We start from the raw sequence: 20,795 nt of genomic DNA on the forward strand, positions 1-20,795 counted from the left end.
GACAGCCTTGCGAACCACTTGTGTGGCAGCCCCGGCACGCAGGGACAGCCTCCCAGCCTGGGCCCCTGTGACTATAACAAGCCCTAAACAAGGAATCAATGTGTCACTGTGAAGGCGGCTCCCTGCTCAGATGATTTAAGGCAGGGGAGACGTGGGTGCCTGATGAGAGCTACTCCGCTGATTTGCAGGGGCCGGGACGGCCGGGCTGACAGTATTTGCCCGATCGGGCCAGCCGCTCGGTATTGACAGAAGCCCCCACACACACTCGCTAGATTACAGTAAAGACATTCAAATCACAGGCGCGGCGGCCCACGCCTGGCTCCTCTGTGCCAGCAGCCCCTTCCTCCCGCATTAACCAAGACAAACAGCGGGAAGTCAGGAAATTCTGATTAGTGCAGGAATGGCAGATGAGCGGGGAGGCCTGTGGAAGCCGAGGAGACACAATGAAGTGGGTCCTCATGCATACTAGCTTAAAATTTTCTTTCCATAAGAAATGCAGATGGGAATCAGCTCGAGGAGGAAAGCAGGTGCAGTGATTAAAACAGCTGCCACTCACAGAGCACTGACCCAGTGCTGGGTGCCTTCACATGCATTATCTCACTTATCCTCCAAGGCAACCTGGGAGGTAGGTGTGGTTAGACCTCCATTTTACAGATAAGGCTATTGAGGCTCAGAAAGGTGAAGTCACCTGCCTCAGGCTGCAAAGCTGGTCAGCTAGGGTTTGTAGCCAAGTCTGTCTGGACCTGGGGTTCATGAGACACAATATTATTGCTCTGACTGAGAGAAATAACACGAGAGTAGTTGACGTATTGGGCGACACCAGCGCTGCTCTAGCAATTCAGAGAGATGGAGTATGGAGCGGCGAGGAAGAATGGGCTCTGGAGAGCTGAGTGAGTTCTGGCTCCCCTCTGAGCTTGCAGAAGCCCTCTCACCCCTGCAGCCTCTGTTTCCTTATGGATGTGCCGAACATGTTCCCCACTCTCATCCCCTGAGCATTCAGTACCATTCTGTCGGTGAGTCCAAAGAGCAGTGGCTCCAAGTGAGAGATGGGGGCCATCCCCATGCTGCAGCGGAGTGCCAGCTCTCTCCCCAGTTCAGAAACCACACAGAGACATGCCCAGATCTCAGTGTCACACACCTGCTCAGCCACCTTGGCTGCAGCAGTGTTTGCCTCCCTGTCACTGAGAGCCAGGTTCTAGGTCTTAACACAGTGACTCTTGCTTTCCCAAGTCCCAGGAAAGGACGTATCAAACTGATTACAGATGAGGATTTCGTTTTCTGACAGTTAGGGGAAGACAGTTCGAGAGAACATTCTGGAGGGAGGGTGGGTCAGGAGGGCTGGTGGGCCCCTAGGAGACATGGGAATCAACCTGAAGAGCGACCAGCAGGAGAACCAGTGTCAGCTGTAGCAATGGGAATGTGGGACTCACGGATCAAAAGGCTGAAAGACGTGGAAGGTAAAACTGAGAAGCACAAGTTAGCCTGCGGAGAGGAAAAATTCCAACCCTCTGAGTTAAGTGAAGGGAAGACAGACAGATCTCACTAAAGGAATGCTGCCCGCCAGCCCTCGGTGGCCTGGCCGAGGGAGTTCACCCACAGCGTGTGCACACACAGGACCACTGGGCTCACTCACTGGTTCACTCACTGAGGATCGGTCCTCCCCTGAATGTCACTTGTCCAGGGCCAACCTCGGCGCCTGCATGGAGCGTGGCACCCAGGAGGCTTTGGCAGCAAGTTTTCAGTCATGAACAAATGGCAGCATCGTGAAGGGGAAAGAGCACAAGGAAGAGTTGAAACACTTGGCCTGGCCTTCACTCCTTTTCCTTGTCTGGGCCTCAATTTCTTCAACTGTAATGGGAAGGTGCTGAGCTAGAGAATCTTCAACGTACTTTCAAACGCTGACAGGTGCTGTTTCTAGGCACACATCTAGGCCTTTCTAAAAAGGGCCTTTCTCTACGAGGTCACCTGCAGCCTCTCACAGGGAAATATGTCACGATGCACAGCTCTCGGTACAGAGTTGGGAACAGGGAATGAACTCAGGTGGGAGTGACAGCTCCGCCCCGCTCTGCACCTGGAACACGGGACAAGGCCCTAAGCCCTCAGAGACTGTCTTCTCATTCCTAAAATGAGGGAGATATTTACCTCCTAGGGTTGTGTGTGGATTGATAGGTGATTCATGTAAAATGCTTACTTAGCTCATGGCCTGACTCCTACAGGGGCTAAAAAACATTGGTCCTCTACCCCAAATAATGGTAGTTCTCTGCCCAAAACACACTTTCTGAGATTTACTTCAGAGCATGTGACGTGCACCACCTGCTCTGGACACGTGTTGGGTTAGTGGAGTCAGACCACAACTTCGAGCAAGGAGAGAAGTGGTTATCCCACAGCTGCCCTCTTGGGGCCCCTGCATGGGCAGGGAGCAGCAGGCACATGGTGACTGTGGTTGAAGGCTGGATCTGCACAATATCCTTATTAAGAGAGGCTTTATATCCTCATCTTACAGAGGGTGGGATGTGCCCAAGGCACAGCACTGTGAAGAGCCAGAGCTGTACTTGAAGCCGGTTGGTCTGACCCCAAAGCCCAGGCAAGCTCTTCCTACAACACTCCATGGCATCTGAGCATGCTCAGTTGCCCAAACATGTTTTCCCCCCTCTCTGGGTTTCTGGGGGAATCTGAGATACAGAGAATGATTTTCCACAAAAAAAAGTCCTTTCCCACCTACTGCAGCCCTAGTCCAAGGAGTCTGGAGTCTCTAGATGGCGATTAGGTATTGCCTGGGGACTCAAAAGAGGTTCAGAGCAGCCCAGAGCTCCAAGAATGGGGAAGCAAGTGAGCCTCTGTGAGCCTCAGTTTCCTCCTCTGTAAATGGGGGATATCACCTACTTCACATGGAGAGGTTTGAAATGACACACTATTTGTCATTTTAATACTGAGCAGCACACAGCAGGTGCTCAATGGAGGTTCACGTCCTAACTTCTTTTTCTAGAAAGATACCCTTTGAGAGCCGGGTGTTGTATCTTATGTGGGACCTTCTGCATCTTTCACTCAACAAACACCGTGATGGGGTGCTGGTAGAGCACAGTTGGGGTGACTGCCAAGTGAAGCGGACTTCAAGAAAGGTCACACGGCAGGGGCGGTGGAACTGATATAAAAACCAAGCTCCAGGGAGGAGCAGACACTTGCTAGATACAGAAGCACAGGAGGCCATGAGCAGAGGAGTGGGGCCACGAGCAGAGGAGTGGGGCCATGACAAGGCCTTGCTGGCGGTGCACAGTGAGGAGGTGATGTCTCTGGGGTTAGGGGCATGTCACAGATCAGGTGAGTGAGAGAGTTGCTCACTCTCTCCTTCCTTATTTGGGGCCATCTTCCCTGACAGCTGGAGATCTAAGAAGTGATGAATGTTGGTCCCTTAGAATACCAAACAGCCAAAAAAGGTACAAAAAAGAATTACTCAGCACGTGCTGGTGGTTCGCCCTGAAACAACCCAGCCAGGCCTGAGCTGAGCCTCCGATATCCGAGGAGCAGACTTCTTTTATAGGGAAGGAAAGGTTTCATTTTCTCAGAGCCTCATCTCAAATCCACCCCCTATAGGCTAGGCTGTGGAAGGCCCCTTCGTCCTTCAAGGATTAATTTGGGGACAGCTGCCCGAGGAGGGTCCCCCTTGCCTTCCTCCCTCCTGCCTTGGGCTGGTCAGGTTCCCGTGCTGTGGCTTCCGCCGCCCCCGTGCTCACCTCCACTAGAGCACTTCCTGCCATTTTTGCACTGCCTGGCTGCCCGAGTGTTTCCTCACTAGGTGCAGACCGCTCACGGGCACAGGTGGAGTCTCACTTGTGTCTGCATCTCCAGGTCCTAGTACAGTGCCTGGGTAGGCACAGGCACTCCGATGCTTGTTGAATGAATTATTCACTGTAGATAAGGCAGCGGGAACATTTCTGAGAAAGAGGCCAATGGGGTGGAGAGCAAGACAGACCGAGGATATGAGGATGAGGGTTAGTGGGAAGAAGGGAAGAGAACGTGGTGTGTGTGCGGGGAGGGGTAGCGGAGGGAGGCGGGAGGCCGGGAACACCGTCTAATTAGACCACATGTGCAGAGCAGCATCTGGCTCAAAGCGCAGCAGTTTACACCACTCCTGGAGTTGTCGTGGAGACAACCACATGACCAGCCTGGAGCCGAGACTCAGGGGCAGCAATCCAGATGCACTCCTAACATATTCTGACAGAGAGCAGATGGGCAGCTATTTGCAGGGCCAAAAAATGCCAACTCCGCTCCCCTCCAGACCTGTGTGCCCTCACTGATCATTTTCATCTTGTAAAGTCATTCTTATCTGCCCTGGAACCACCAGTTCCTCCCGTGTAGGAATCAGTGTGAAAGCTGCTATTTTTGTAGTTCTCTGACCATCACAACTTCCGGCCTGCTCCTGGGGGTGAGGAAATGTCGCCACCTTTATTGAAGGGGTCTGCTACCCCGGGCTTCACTACCGCAAGACTCCTTCCTGCTCCAACCTCTTTCTCAATTAAAAGTGTCTAAATTCCTCACTCTTTAGGCCCCACTAAACAGATCCAGGCCTGGGAGCAACACTGAGAGAATGTGGGGAGAAAGGAGGGGTTTTGTGGTTGAGCTCCTGCCCGGCTGGGTAGTGGCCTGGGGCACACGCTGGGCCTCTCTTCGCTCAGCTTACTTCTCTGTAAAGTGGGCTTTGTAACACCTACTTGCACAGGGTTATTTTAAGGGTTAGATTAAATAATTATGGAAGAACCCCAACAATCATAAAATCTTGTATAAAATTTTTACTGGGATAAAAGTTCTTTACAAACCTCAAAAATTTTAGGCAGAAAGCTCATTATCATCTGAGTTGTATGAAAATGACAAAATCTTAGGCTCTGTGTGAGACTAACTTTTATTATCCATGTGTATGGCAAATTTCTCATTAATGCCTTCGGCAAGGTGGGGAAACATTCAGTGTTGGAGAATCAAGTTGGATTCTGGCTTAGATGCTTACTAGCAATGGGATCTTTAGCATGTAACTTAGAACTCTCCTGAGCCTCAGTTTCTTTGTCCATTAAATGGGAATAGTCACTCTTACTACCCATGAGCTAGTTCCCGTTGTAAAAAGTAACTGGGCCAGTCCATGTAAACTGCCTAGCACGTAGTAGGCACTCAGTAAATTTAGTTCCATTTCCCTCCTTCCTGACCATTTAACAGAATCAAATAGGACTGAGGTTGAGAAAGAGTAGAGTGAAAAGTGTGGGTTCATTCAGAGTGGGTTGGAGTCCCACTCACTGGCTGTGTGGCCTTGGGGAAGCACTGTCTTTTCTGGGCCTCGGTTTCTTTTTCTGGAAAAGAACAGGACCCACCATCAGGCTGTTGTGTGCTGTAAAGGGAACAAGGAACATAAAGAGCTAGTATCCAAATTAAGATAATCATTGTCCTCCTCACTCTTACTGGAGAAATCCTCAACCCTTCCATGGGCATCTAGCCTGGGGCACATCTGTCACACTGTCTCAAGAGACCCCGACCGGAGGTGTGGGCTGCTTCAGGCACACATCAGGACAGCGCCCACCGGCCCGGCCACTGCCTGAGCGGCGTGCGGGGCGGCTGGCCCAGGTGCAGGGAGGTTTATTTATAAAGCACCACAGGGGTTCCCGCTGCTGCCACTCGCCTGCCATCACAGGTGTGGGGAAGGCCCGGCTAAAAATATTGCTAACGTGGGTTTAATGTTGCCCAGCAGAGACTAATGATTGTTTTAAGTAAATATTAATTATAAGAGTCACCCAGATAGAGTGCTGGAGTGGCAGGAATATTTCTGCATCTACATATGCAGGTGAAGAGACCATGTGGGGAGACAATTTCCTAAGCACCTCCTTCAGGGAGTCACTTCACAGCTGGCGGATGATAAGTATTTGGGGGATTCCTGGGTAAAAGATTTGAGATGTGTCTAAACATGTGAGATAGAGGTATTTCCCTATTTGGGAGATCTTCTCCAGACCAAATAGCTAATTCAATTCTATCAAACCCTTTACATGAAAAACTGTCACTGTAGTATGGAAAACCCAGATTTGGTTCAAGGCCCAGCATACTGGCCAGCCAATCTTGGGCAACTGTCTACCCAAGAGCCCGGACGTGGGGGCCACCAGTCTGAGACAGTGTTCTGGTTCCAGTGCTTACTCGTTCCTGTTCTGAGGCTCAGTTTCCTCACCTGCACGGGAAGCTAACAACTGTTGATCACTTTGATCATTGGTTCCTACATCTGGTATCACAAGGAGACTCACCTAGGGGAGGGCTTTTAAATGCAGCTTCCTGGGCCCATGGCTCAGACCTTCACAAAGCTGCTCGGATGATTCTAATGCATTTGGGAGCCAGGGTTGGGGGGAGGGGATGGTGACATAGCAGTAACAAGAGCAGCAGACACTTACACGTGCTTACCATGGGCCAGGTGCCTTTCTAAGTGTTTTACATGTATCCTCATAACAACCCCAGGAGGTAGATATTGGTGCTGTTGCCATTTTACAGTTGGGAAACTGAGGCATAGAAATGTGAGTTAACCTCTCTGGGTTCCCACAGGCAGAGTCTGACCCAGGTGGTCTGGCTTGAGTCTGTTCCTGACAGAAACTGTGTGTGCCAAGGGGACAGTGGCTCTGCTTCTCTTACTTACCACCATGTCCCCAGTGCCCAGGGCAGAACCTGCCAGAGCAGTGATGGGTACAGTCATTTAGCACATAGGTACTTTTACACAGGTGTATCTCACACCATCCCAAGGAAGCTGGGATCACACCCTCCAACTTCTGGTGAAGAAATCAGAGGCAGGACAGTGCATTAAGCGGTTTAAGGCCATTTCTGAGTGAGTGGTGGGACTGGGATGAGGCCAAGCCTGGTTTACTCCTTCATCTTTGGCTACAGCCTGGAGGGACACAATGGCAAGTTCCTGCACCACATGATGGACGTAAGTATTAAACGGACGTAAGGCTCCTAATAAACTAAACTGCTTTCCAAATCCTTCTGATGGACCTACCTCCGTTTCTCTCAAAGTGGTTCCTTCAAAGACAAGGGTGCTCAGCGAACATTTGGTGACTGAATGGAAACAAACCAACTGAAACTACGACCTCACATGGTTTCTGGAAAAGAGAAGGTTCTCAGAGGGTCTTTATACTTGTGTTCTTTCACTGGGGCATGGGGACAATAACAGTCCTATGTGATGCCAAGACATTCACCCGCCAGGGCCCCAGACTCTGACTTTCCAGAACCTGGATTAATGACCTTTCAGCTCCTGATCTCTGTGCCCCACGTCACTTCTGTGATGGGCAAAGCCGAGAGGGGAGGGTGGGACTACGTTTGACCCAGCAGGACTTGGGATGGCCTAAGCCCAGACCTTGCCTTCTTTTTACAGATCTAAAAACAAAGTTCTGCAAGGTCAAGCGACTCGCCCGAGACCATGTAACAAGTAGGTGGTGGGTGGGAGTTCACATCCAGGCATGTGTGAATGTAAAGTCTGGGTTCTCTCCTGTCACCTGTCACCTTTCAAAAGGGCACTAATGTCATCCAATCTCACTTGCTCTTGATGAGAGGAGCAACGCACAAAGCTGACATCCTGCGATCACGTCCAAATTTCATTCTAGTCGTTCTTTTCAGACTGGGTCCCAGAATACCAGCAACAAGCTTTTAATTCTTTTCACTTGGGAAACCAGCTTTTAAGGTGGCTTCCCAATCATTACCTTTAATGCTCACGGACCCTGAAAGATGAGTCTGGAATCCTGTACTGAGCAGCCTGTTTGACCTGCAGCAGGCCGCCTGCTTGGCCCTCCCCTCTCTTTGCCCCACGGCTGGTGGGGGCCGGGGGGTTTGGTAGAAGGAAAAGAGAAACTGCCCAAAGAGACCGTGTGGATGACAGAGTTTTGACTGGACATTTTCAGGCTTTTCACTGCCTACTTGGCCTGTCCACCCCTCCAGGACCCCCAAGCCAACAACCTCTCTACAGGGACTAAATGATTCTCTCTCTTGCGCTGGGGGTACCCTGGGAGCCTCTAACTTCTTGCTTCCTTTAGAAGGTAACGGCGGGGTAATGTGTGGTTCCAGCCAGGTGGACTGGCAAAAAGGCTCCCCAAGAACCCCTGGAAAGAGCTTTTATTTTGTAATGATGAGTGGGGAAGGCAAATGTCAGCTGAATTTGTTTTACTAGCAATATATTCCCTGTGTCAGGATAGACAAAAAAAAAGTGAAAAAGAAAAAAGAGAGCCAGAGACAAGGAGGGAGAGCGAGCTGGTAATCTGAGGTACTTAGGAACAAAGTTGTTTTAAGAGAAACGCAAGATAGCAGATTTTCTACTGCAGGGCTACCTTCTTTACTTCCTAAATATCCTACCCCCTGAGCCCTCCTCTGAACCCGGGAGGCTGCCCTGGTTGGTCCCAGCCTCCTGTCTCCTCCTGGGGCCCTGCTTCCAGGCTCTGTCCACCGACTCCTGCTGACGCACCACTCTGACCCTCTCATCACACCACACCCACTCAAAGCGCCGCCTCTGTGAGGGCCCCAAGGCTCCCCAAAGGCCCCTCCAGCCACACCTCCTGACACGGCCCCCTGCAGACGGGAAGTCTCCATCCCTGCAGCTCCCCTAGGCCAACCACTCCGTTTTGGACCTCCCTGCTCCTCCCCTTCCTCCTTTCCTCATCAGGCTGTGACTCATCCTACAGGGCCCAGCTCAAGTGTCATGGCCGCTGGGAAGCCATCCCTGTCCCCATGGCCACCCCTCTCTGGAACTTTCTTGGGATCCCATGGTACCCTGAACCGACCTCTATCACCTTACATACAGTTCCTTGCTCCCTGGCCGGCCTCCCCCTTGAGGACATGAGATCTTTACAGGTAGGTAGTGAACCGTCTTATTGCTTAGTGAGCACTCAGCCTGGCACACGAGAGGCCCTGAAAACCTGTGTGTTGAATGAGTGAGTGAATAGATGAACTAAAGAACCGTCTACAATCCTGTACGGGAGTGAGTCCCATGAAATGAAGCCGCTTTCTGAAAAGTAAAAGAATACCAAGATAGTTCGAAACAGACCCACACCATCCCAGAATTCTCCCTGGAGCAGACGGCGTCACAGCAAGGCTGCAATTATAGACACGCACACAAACACGCGCACATTGTTTAAAAAAATTCATAGAATGCACTTAACGCTGACTTTTTTTTTCTGATTGGAAACCTGTTTACAATTTTGTCCACTGTCAGTCTTAAATGTCATTTTTCAGAAAGATGGCTGCTGCCAGGAGAAATTTATTTTCAAATTGAATCACAGCATGTTCATGCAGAGAAGCGCCTCTTTTGAATCTCTAAATTGGAGGGAATTCAGGGACGAAAACGCGAGGTGATTAGAATTTGCAGAGGCTGATTCAGGAGGAAAAATTATGAGGCTAAAATATGCACGGGTGAGCTAAACAGCAGCTATTAGTTGGGGGAGACAGTGAAGGCAGGACAGAAACTACTTAGAAGCCTACCAGGACAGTGAGGATGCAGAGAAAGAGCGGGGAGCAGGGCAGATGGAGGGGGAGACTGAGATGGTAGGGAAGGTCTATGCACAGGAAGGAAGTGCATGTCTACCAACTGACCACCTCTGCCAGGTACCGTGCAAGGCAGCCTTTGCCCACTAGTTCCATTCTTCCTGTTGTAAAGGTGAAGAGACTGAGCTTCTGAGAGATGAAGAAACCCAAATAAGGAAGTGGGGTGGTGGTGGTCAGGGTCTACCAGCCATGCTGCCACCAGCTAGTGACTAAGACAAGTTTGCAGTAGGCATCACTATCCTTGCACCCAGGGTGGGGTGATCAGGGAAGGCTTCCTGGAGGGGGACCACTTCAGCCGAAGCTGATTATGCTTCTTTCTTCCTGCTCAGAAGAGAACTGTCAGCTTTTAGGAAAGAGAGTCTGATCTCAGCAAGGCCTCTTGCATGGATGCCCAACCCAGGGTGTGTGAGGTACCCATCCTCCACGGCAGATTCTGTGCCCCTGCTGAGTCAGCAAGCAGGCACTCTGCATCCCTGGCTCGTGTACCTGTAAGCCAAGTAAACAGAGGCCAGTCTGAGCCCAGTTACCTGGAGCTGATGCCTCCAACCTTCTGGTGATGCTATGAGGACTGAAAGCACTGGCATGTGGTAGGAACTCAGTATGTACATCATTATCATCATCATCATCATTATTATTATTTAGCACAATCATACACATTGTCAGTCATTCCGTTGGCCTGGCAACTGTGTACTACTCATTCATCAGGACCCAGCTCAAGAAGTTACACCTTTATGAAGCCTTCCCAAATTTACACGGTGCCCTCTCTGTTCTGAGAGTCCTGCAGAGGCCCTGAGCAGGGACTATGTTTTGTTCACCACTGAATCCCCAACCCCAGGAGCAGGGCCTGGCACACAGACAGTGCTCCAGAGATGCTGGTGAATGGATGGATGATGGGCTGCTCAGCTCCTCCACCTGGCTGCCTGGTGACCCCCCCCAAGGACCTCAGGAGGCAAGTTTCTAGTACAGCATACAGCAAAGCCCGGGTCTTATATGCTTGCTTCTGCGTGCAGACTCTCTCTACGTGGAAAGCCGAGGATTCCCAGGCCAGGCTTCGGGGCTCCATGGGTCCCCAGCTTGAGGTGGACACGATGTGTGGATGTGTGCACACTTGATGTTTGCTGGAGTCTGCCCTGCACTCCACCTGTCGTGAAGGAAGCGCCCTGTGTTGACTGACATCCCTTCTGATGGCTTCGGAGGGGTGGTGTGTTCTGGGGCAGTTCAGGCTCTGGAGTGGGCTAAGCCAGGAATCCCGGTTCTGTTACTCACTATCTATGTGACCGTGGGAAAGTTTTTAGCTAACAAAGCCTCAGTTTGGGGATAATGCAACCCACCTCACAGATGGATTTTATGTCAAAGTACCTGACTCAGGGCCAGACATGTCATGGAGACTCAGTGGTTGGTGCCTCTTATTACTGTCCTTATTTGAGACACAGTTTTATTAAAAAAAAAATTCATTCTCAGTCTCTTAGGACTCACAGCAAACTGGTTAGTGTCTCCTAATAATTTTGGTCATCCAATATAAGCTAGTAAATATTTCTTTATTCATTTAAAAATTATCTAAATCTGGTCAGAGTGACTTGGTTCTGTTGAGTTGGCAGCTCTGGTCTTTGGACAGCCTGACTTCTATCGTAAAAGTTTCCTATTCAGAACCCAAGGAGCTCATGCTGGAAATTCCTTGTATTCCCAATCATTTAGGAAACCTCTATCTAGTGGGCCACTTGGTGAAGGGAGACAGAGTGGTTGGCTCTGGGTTTGAATCCCACCCCGACTCCTGAGCGACTGGGCCATCTAGAGCAGAGCTCTCACGTGGAGGCAGAGACCTGCGGTGAGGACTTGACCCTCGAATCCCAGTGTCCTCTGGTCCATCAGGGCATGTGCAGACAGCGCCACCCAGGGAGTCTTCCAGCCAGCCCTCTGATACCGTCTTAAATCTTTCAGTGATTGTCCTGCCTCGAGGGTGGCTGTCCCTCCACTCACCAACACTGACTGAAAACCTGCTATATACAGGTGCCATGGAGGTCCTGGGGAGAGTGCGGTGGACAAGAAGTCCAAAGTCTTCACCCTGCATTTGAGGGCCTCCTGTTCTGGTCCCTGCCCACCCTTCCTGCCTCCCCGGCCCTTGCTCCCCACCCCTAACTGCAGCTGTACTAAGTGCACGCAGGTCTGCGGATGCACGAGGCGGGCTCTCACCACTGAGCCTTTGCTCAGACTCCTTCTTCTTGGATGGTCCTTCCTCACATTATTCACCTGTGACTCCTGTCCCCTCCTGGCCTCACAGTGTGAGCTTCCCTCCACCTTGATTCTCCATACATGGTATGACAGAGAGGGAGACCCTGGGCAAGTACACTGGCCATGGTGGCCGGCAGACCTGGTCCTGCTCTGCACCATACCTTCCACCTGTGGCACCTGGGGCAGGTGACATCCCCTCCCTGCCTCTAATCTCCTCTTCTGAAACACAGAGGTAGTAACTAATGTCTGCCTCCAAGTTTTATTTTGAGGAGTTCAGAAGATGCGTGGTGGGGATGTGATAAACGGCAGCCATTACCATTGTCTCCGTAGTTTCCTGCCCGTCACTCTAGCCAGACTGTGAGCTCCCTGAGGGCAGGAGCTGTGCCTCGGCCATCTTGGGATACCCCCTGTGAGGGGCAGAGCCTGGAATGCCTGAAGCAGCAAGTGTGTAGTCTTGGGGAAATGTGTCTCTTTAAATCAAAAGCCTTTTTGGTGTTGAAGGAGTTAAAATCTGCTCGTGCTTATAAACAAGCCCCATTTCAGCTCAGCACTATCACTGGGTGTGAGTCACAAGGCTTAGCAGGTGTGGGCAATAATTAAAGGCTTCAGCAATCTACCTGGGCAAGGTATTTTTGCCTCTTATTCCAAAGAGGAAACTCTCTCTGTGGAGAGCAGAGGAGCTCATTAATGAGACTAATTAGGTGTAAAGGGGGTAGAGGCTGGCATCAGCTGCAGCTTGGAGGAGCTCATCATTAAGCTCTGTAATCTCCTCCACTGAACACAAGCAGATCAGGCGCAGGGGCTGCGAGCAGGGCTCCCACACCTGAGTACCTGACCACAGGCTTTGGAGAGGCTGAAGGCCTTACCTCTCCCCCTGCCACGCTCCACCAGAATGAACACACACACACGCACACAGCATGGGATCAGCTTCCAGCGAAAGGAACCAGATCGTCCAAGAAGAGGCTTCTCTCTTAGTGTTCCCTCACCTCTGAGGAGCATGTGCTGGGAAGTTGTGTGCTGGGTTTTACAACAAGCTTTCCTGGATATAGGGAACGGATCAAAGAATCTCCTTGGCCTCCACACGTGGAAGATGAAACTCCCATGCCTAGAATTCCAGATTTTCTAGGCATCATTAACGTTCAGTTGGCATTGGGCAGATTTCTCTTTTTGTATCCATCTCCTCCCTGGCCTGGGAGCTCAGTGGCCTATGGGGAGGGGGCTGGCATCCCAAGTGTCAGATACTCTGGATGTGTGTTGGGATGGACGGAAGGGACGGGGGTGGGAAGGGAACAGATGGACTGCTACTCTTCTCAGCTCTGTGGCTTTGGTCAAGTCACCACTGAGCCCTAATTCCCTCATCTGTGAAAGGAGCATAATAAGATCATGGATGCAAGAGAGTTTTCAAAAGTATAAACCATTTATATAAGTAGTGCACTTATAATTATCGTGTGTTTAAATTTCAGTAAAAGAAGAGAGGAGTTGATCATCAGGGAAGTGGGAAAATGATTCTAATAAAGTCCCTGCCCTGGGCTTGAGTTTGCCAAAGGGCAAGGTGTCTGTGGGCAGGGCCGCAGGGGCAGGGAGGCTGGCACCTGGAAACTGGGCTCTCAGATGCTGGCGCCAGGAGCAGTGTCTGCGCTGTTTACAGAGCCCTCACCGCAGCTTCGGCCTGGCCGCCAGCCACCCGGGAGGCTTCCCATCTCAGTGACATGCCCTCAGAGACTCCTGGGAGGCAGGGAAGGAAGCAGCCTGGCTCCTCATCTTCCCCATGAGATCCCTCCACACCACACCCCTTCGATTCCCTACACCTGCAGCCACATCTGACAGGAGCCCTCAGAGTCGCGCTGACCGAGCCGCATGTGTCCAGCTAACAAGCCCTGAGGGCCAGCTGGCTGGTGACGTCCTCCTTGCCCTGAGAGCCTCAGCTCCGCCATAAGCACCTTGGTGAAGCCTTCCCTGTTATCCAACTCCTTCCCTTCCCCCACTCACCTTCTGTAGTCCTTCCTTCTTCTGGGCCCCTCCACCCTGCTGCTGACTACTTCTTCCCACTTTTGTCTCTTCCCATTCCACTGTGAATGGGAAGTAATAAAACTCTTTTTTTCCCCACTGGAGCAGATCCTGCCAACCAGGATCCAGCCAAGAGGGTGGGCATGTGACCAGGCTCTGGCCAACTGGAGGCCCCCATCCTCTGGTGCCAGTGACTGGTTCAGGGCGGCCCAGATGTAGCCAAGCTGGGCCAAGCAGTCTCCTCTGAGAGCTGATGCACAGACATTGGGGATGAGGGTGGAGGGCCTCACTTCAAGCTCTTCAAGGACCACACAAGCCCTATGCCTCTATTGCAAAGCTAGAGAATGTTTGAAAATAAAAACTAACAGGCAAAGCCAAGCCAAGTCAAATAGTGATCGATGAGAGATGAGACATCATCTGAGCTCCTGAATCCAGCCACGGTGGTGGTGAGGGAGCCTTGGGGTTCTCAGCTATGTGAGCCAAGAAATCCTCCCTCCTGCCTATTTTGCCCAAGATGGTTTAAGTTGGGCTTTGACTGTCTACAACCAAGAGAGGTCAAGGCAGGGCTTACCAAGTCTAGGGCCATTTCAGTCAGCCTGCACTTTTTTTTTTCTCCCCAATATTCTTGCTGCTACTGTCCTAACTAGGACAGAGTCTCCATATTCACTTCTTCCCCTACTGCCTTTAGTTATGAGCCGAGGTCACAGTTCTTGATGTGAGACAAGCAAAGACATGGCAGGACCCTGGATGCTCTCAGACCAAAGCCTGCAGCCCTCCTGGATGCAGCTGTCCTGTGGACACTTTCTGGCCCCACATGCTCCTTATTAAAACCCCTGTTTGCTTCTCAGAGTTTTTTTCTTAGATCTCCTAGAATGTTTTCCATCATTTCTTGGTCTGAACAACAAAAATCACAAAAATATAAATACACACAATGTGGCTGTAAAATCAATAGCTTTAAAATAATTGGAATAGAAAAGGGAGAAGGGGAACCCAAGACCTGCCCCCAATAATAAAAGGGTGCTGATATGTCTGGAGCTCTGATGCTTTATGTACATATTACAATCCTTGTTTCACAGAAGAATAAACTGAAGCTCAGAAAGGGTTCAGTAAGTTGCTTTCCAACACAAGCTCAGCAAAAGCCTACTCCTCCCCGTTGAAGGCCCAGCTCAAGTGCTGCCTCCCCTGTGACTTGAAGCCTTCTTCCTGGCATCTCCAGCAGATCCCCCACAGCCCTCCATCCGGCTCCACCCTGTTACCACAGGGTGACCTCCTGGATGGTTACAGGTGGCCCTCCACAGTGGGCGGGATCTCAAGGCAGAGACTTTTTAATTCACCTCCACATTCTGTCCATCAGCACAGGGCCTGGCCCAGGGCAGGGCTGTAATAAATATTTCCTGGAGTAAATGAATGGATGAAGAAGTCATGATTTGAACCCTGCTTGTTCAACTGTAAGCCAGACAGAGCTTCCCCTCTCCCCCAGCTGCCTCTGCGACTGCCTCCTGTTCTCCCCGGAGGGAGTCAGGATGGGTAGGAGAATGGTTACAAGACCAGAGGGAGCACAGACAATGGTAATAAATATGTAAAACCCAGAATTCATCACATCCAGCTAATTCCAAATTCAAAAGACACATGACATCCACTGAGATAGACTTTGATGAAGGAGTCTGGTTTGTAGCTGGTGGAGTGGACCAGAATTGTTTGGTCTGACTTAAGAAATCATTCTCCTCTTGACGGGCAAGGTATACACAAGGTGCTCCATCTTCTACTAATTTTGTGGCCAAGGGACCATGCCCCAGGCTGTCTCAGTTTTAGCTCTGTAACAGATCCTCCCTGTGGTCCCTGAGAGGCCTCCGCCACCTGATGGCTCTGAACTTGAGACTCTGGTTAGGAACCTCAAAATCTGGAAAATGGAGAATGTAATTCTCTTAAAGAGACAGTGTTACAGCAAGATGTTAACATTACACATAGTAAACTCTGTCCTCTGGGGGGAAAATGCTCCATAAACCAGAAATAAAGTGAATATCCCTCATACAGCGCACTTGAAAACGAGCACCTTCATGTGGTGCCTGCCTTCATCTGTCAGCCAAAGAAAGGGAGAAAGGGCCTGGTGAGCCACCCAGGAAAGACAGCTAATGCTGACAATTCAGGCAGGCAGGAGGTCTGCAAACGCTCCTCTCTAGCCTCCCATACTTGAGACATTTCCTATAGTGAAGGCTTCAAAGGTAGAAGGGGGAAAAAAGATTTCCCCTTTGCCCGATGCCAGCCAAGAGAATATCTTTCTATTCCCTCTGCTACACACACACACACACACACACACACACACACACACAAACAGCTACAGAAGAGAACCCAAACTACACACCTTGCTAGAAAGGAGGGAACTGGGTTTGTGACCATAAATGAAGGTCAAAAGCACGTAATCTGAAAAGGTTCAATTCCTATTTCTGAAACTTATTAGGACTAAAGGAGATTAAGCGAGGATGTGGAAAGAGGCACTCGAGGTGAACTGCCAGTACAGCAGGGGGCACACACAGGAAATGCTCCAATCTATAAATCCTGGCACTAAGTAGATCATACTGACTGGGTCTTCATTACCAGTGTAGGAAAGATGGTTCTTTAGCAACAATTAATGAGGAAAGTCTTGAGGGACACGGGACAAGGCCCCATCCTTCCTCACCTAAGGCCCCAAACTTCTTCCCTATTGATTCCGCCTCAGTGATATGGATCCAAACAAAGCTCTCTGTCTGCCTGTGGTACTGAAGGCCCCAGTTAAATCTTGGATGTTTGCTTTTAAAATACAAGTCAAGCTTGCTCCTATTAGTCACTAACACTTTAGTGAAAATTAGTTAATCCATTTGGTGTCTAAATGAAGGAGAATAGGTCATACCAGATTTTGTGTTTCTTTTTTTAATAATGTTAGTAAGGCAGGGGGTAGGGCTGAGGTGGGAGGGGAAGTGGCTACTTTAGGTCCAACACAGGCTGGTGTTAGTAAGACACAGTGGAAAATTCAGTCTCCATGTGGGCAAAATGGAGAAACATGGGCTGAACAACCACAGCTGAATGGTGGGTTTGTAGTTGTTGTCAAAACTGCTAGCCAATATGCTCCATGTACAATAGACTGCTCTACTTTGTTCTGATGCCAACCAACAACATTAACAGTGACTAAGATAGAAGCATAGAAAATGCTGATCAAATCTGTAAAGGAGATGGTGACAGGATTAAAAAAATTCTTGGGACTAGAACAATGGGCTGAAACTAACAAGCTGAGATGTATTTGGGACAAACGTAAATTGCTACAGTTAAGTTCAAAAAATCAACTCCACAAGTACTAGTCAAGGCTGACCTGTTTTAAACGCAATGTATATGGTAGGTGTAAAAGTGGCAGAATTTTATGTTCAATACATGTTCAGCAATGGCCAAAAGTGTGATACAGTTCAAAAAAAGAATAATGTAACCCACTAACACTGAAGTAAAAAACTTGAGATGTACTCCAGTAGAATAGAGTCCAACAGAGATGTAAAGTCAGTTACATATTCAATTTAAAATTTTCTACTAGCACATTTAAAAAGTAAAAAAAAAAAACCAGGGAAAATTAATTCTAATAATGTACTATGTTAATAATTATAATTTCAATATGTAATCAATACAGAAAATTATTAATGATTTTTGCATTCTTTGTACTATAAGAAATCTGATGTATATCTTGTCCTTACAGTCCATCTCCATTCTGACTAGCCACATTTCCAGTGCCCAACAGGACATGTAGGCAGTGGCTACTCTACTGGACATCACATGTCTTGAGTAAGGGTGGGGACAGGTCCACCAAGTTCTCTTCTCATCAGACCACACGTGGAATATCTGGTATTTTAGGCATTTAGGAGGGACAAAGACAAACTCGAGCCCTCCAGAGACTGGTGGAAGGACTGGGATGAGAAGGCTGAGAGCCAAAAGACTTCTGGCACTGGTAGGAAAATCACAGTCACAAGCATGTGACACTAGCATTATGTGGATGCAGAGCATAAAACTAGGACTAAAGGATGAAAACTGGGATAAGAATATCTTATAGTAACTTATAATGAAAAAGAATATGAAAACGAATATATGTATGTACACGTATGACTGAACTATTATGCTGTATACCAGAAATTGACACAACATTATAAACTGACTCTACTTCAATTAAAAAAAAAATCTGGCTCTTTAAGAGTGAGTTTTTCTGACACCAGAAGTGGGAAAGCACTAGTCAGCTAACCTGAAAAAGAAGATGTACACATTGACGGGAACCTGGCTGTCCTCTCAGGTCCCTGTCAACTCTGAGATCTATGTTTGATCATGCAGTAGAATGGGTGGCTGTCAAGCCAACAACCCATAATGTACACTTCCAAATATGTGTTCTCCCTCGAGCAGTCTCCTTGGAGGTACAGGTTTATTCTGGCTGACCCTTGCAGGCTGCCTGTGTAGTTCTGGTTGTCAGATAAAGGCACCGTGGGACATGACTTCCCACAGTCCTGCCTTCAAGGAGCTTACAAGTGAGGGTGTGCAGTGAACATTCCTCATCTAATGGTGTCAACTTGATGACTCCCAGCTGACTATACTGAGCAGAAAAGACTACAGGAAGGGTCTGTATGAATGCTCCTCCTGCCATCTCATGGGAAAAGGGCACTACAGTTGCCCCATGAATTCTAAGACCAGAGAGGCCTCTGGCCCATGGAAGATCCTGGGAAGCCCAGAGCTCTGCTCTGGGTGTCTCACTAGCCACTGGTCATCTCTACTTGTGTACCATGGACACCTCAACATCAACATGTCCCCAACTCAACTTCTCTCCTGCTGCCATCCCCCACACTGTTCTTCTGTGGCCACAGGTTTGGCTGAGTTCTCTGCTGAGTCAGTTGGCTGTTTCTGACCCAGGTACTGGCTCTCACAACCTAGTGGGAGAGGCACACATAATTCTAATATAAAGGAAATGGCTGGGATAGAGAGCTTTCAGTGGCTCCCTGGGAGAGGAAGAGGACAGAGATGAACCCCACCTGGGGGAGCCTGGGAAGGCCTCTCAGAAAAGGGCTTTCTTTCCTTCCCCTGACGCTCACAGTGGTCACCATGTGTCAGGTCTGTACTTGGCACCGGGGGCCACCAAGGATGCTGAAGGGGCTTCTGTCCTTGAGGTGCCTGCAGCCTCCTGGGAGAGAAAGCACATGAATAAGGGCACTAAAAGGCTTAGGTGAGTGGATAGAGGCTGGCCTGGGCATAAAGGAGGCCTGAAAGAAGAAGGCGTTGATTCCACCTGGACTGTCAGGAAAAGCGACAGAGGGACAGAGTACAGGATGCTTGTGCTGAGCCTTGAAAGCCTGGTTGAGCAGAGTCTGGAAGGTGTTCCAAGCAAAGAGAGCGCACGAGCCAGAGCATGGAGCAGAGCAGCCTGGGGCCTGGGACCCAGGACCCAGGACCCCCAGGAACAAGTCTCTCCACAGGGAACATGGAGGGTGGAGGAGAATGTGAAAAGGAGTAAAAAGAGGCAATCACTGGCCAGATCATGAGGTCTTAGTGGCTGGGCCAAGGAGTTGAGATGCTATCCTCTACGAACTGTGGGGCATAGGAGGGTTTTAAGATCAGATTTGTCAGCAGTAAGTGTACATTTTTTTTAATGCAAGAATTTTTTTCTTCTGCCTTCATTTTAGTAAAAAGGAAGCATTATGGAGCTGGCAAATCACCTCTGCATCCCAAAGACAGTGCGACATGTGATAATGACTGTGAAGCAAGGCTAAGCCTGTTAGCAAGAATGACCAGGGAGTGAGAGGCAGGAGTGATGCATTACCCTCTGCCGTTGTCTCTTTGTTTGAGGATCATTAGGAAAGGAGCCATTAGAAAAATGCTAGCCAGGTAATAGGAGGGAAACAGGTCTTGGCAGGGCTGTGGTACCCACGGAGAAATTAGCAAATAAAATTCTGAGAAGGTAGGGGCTTCTGTGCTTACCCACGAGGCTCTGGGGGAATAACGGCACATGTGGCCACCACCTGAGCAACTTGATGAACCCAACATTCTGCAATAGGCTGCAGGTGAGCAGAAGCAGCCTTCCCAGGCAGGGCTGTCTCTCTTAAGGGCCAATCCCGAGCCCCTCTTAAGGGCCAGCCGTTCAGCCCTGAACCGCTCTCTCAGTCACTGGGTGACACACCAGGGATGGTGTGATGACTTGGGAAGCACACGCTCCCTGGTGTGGGGGCACTTGAGCCTCAAGGGAGGTTCTCGAGTTATTCATGCACCCATCCCCTGCTACTTTGCTTAGCACCAAGTTCCTCTTGTAGTGATCACTCAGAATACCAAGAGCGTAGGCCTTTGGATTGAACTGGGTGTTGATGGGGGAGAAAGAAATGGAGTTCCTAGTTTAAATTAGAGTAAGTCTTATTGATACACTTTTTATATTTTTATTGGAAAAAAAAGAATACCAAGAGTGTTTAATGAAAAAAAAAAAAGCGATTCACTGGTCAGAAAGAAAACTGAGGGTTGGAACTGCCCTTACAGCAAACAGGGGTTACCTAGAGGGTGGTGCTGTACAGTGATAACTCTCTGCCCCTTCCTAATTCTCTTAGGTTTCAGATACTCCTTCATCCAGAAGACCTTCATGGAGTGTCTGTTATAGGCCAGGAGCTGAGGAACGGAGAACAGTCACAGCCCCTGCCCTAAACAGTACAGTCCAGTCTGGTGCTTCTGGCGGGTGTGCACGCCTGAGGGAATTCAGCTGAAGCCAGGGTCTGATTCCTGGGGTCAAAGTTGGGTATCTGAGAGCGCTGCTGGGTGATAAGGAACCGCTTAAGAGCTAAAGGTGGGAGGGGGACAGGGTGTGGGGAACAGACTAGGGGAGAGAGTGGAGGCCAGGGGAGTGGAGGGTGATTACTTGTACCACCACCACTTCATGAACAGCTTCTGGCTCTCTCTCCTCATAGCAGTTTGAAAGAGAAGCAGACATCTTGCAGTGGTGGGGGGAGCTGGGATAATCTGTCTCTAGGACCCTGAAAACATTCTGC

At 49.7% G+C, this 20,795-nt stretch overlaps 1 protein-coding gene across 4 annotated transcripts in view; it reads right to left on the reverse strand.

Moving 5' to 3' along the window:
• Positions 1 to 20,795, reverse strand: part of DENND1A (DENN domain containing 1A) — a 476,944-nt gene that overhangs the window by 74,254 nt on the left and 381,895 nt on the right. The window lies entirely within an intron of this gene.

The sequence above is a fragment of the Vicugna pacos genome, chromosome 4, assembly GCF_048564905.1.
Source record: "Vicugna pacos chromosome 4, VicPac4, whole genome shotgun sequence".
NCBI lineage: Eukaryota > Metazoa > Chordata > Mammalia > Artiodactyla > Camelidae > Vicugna > Vicugna pacos.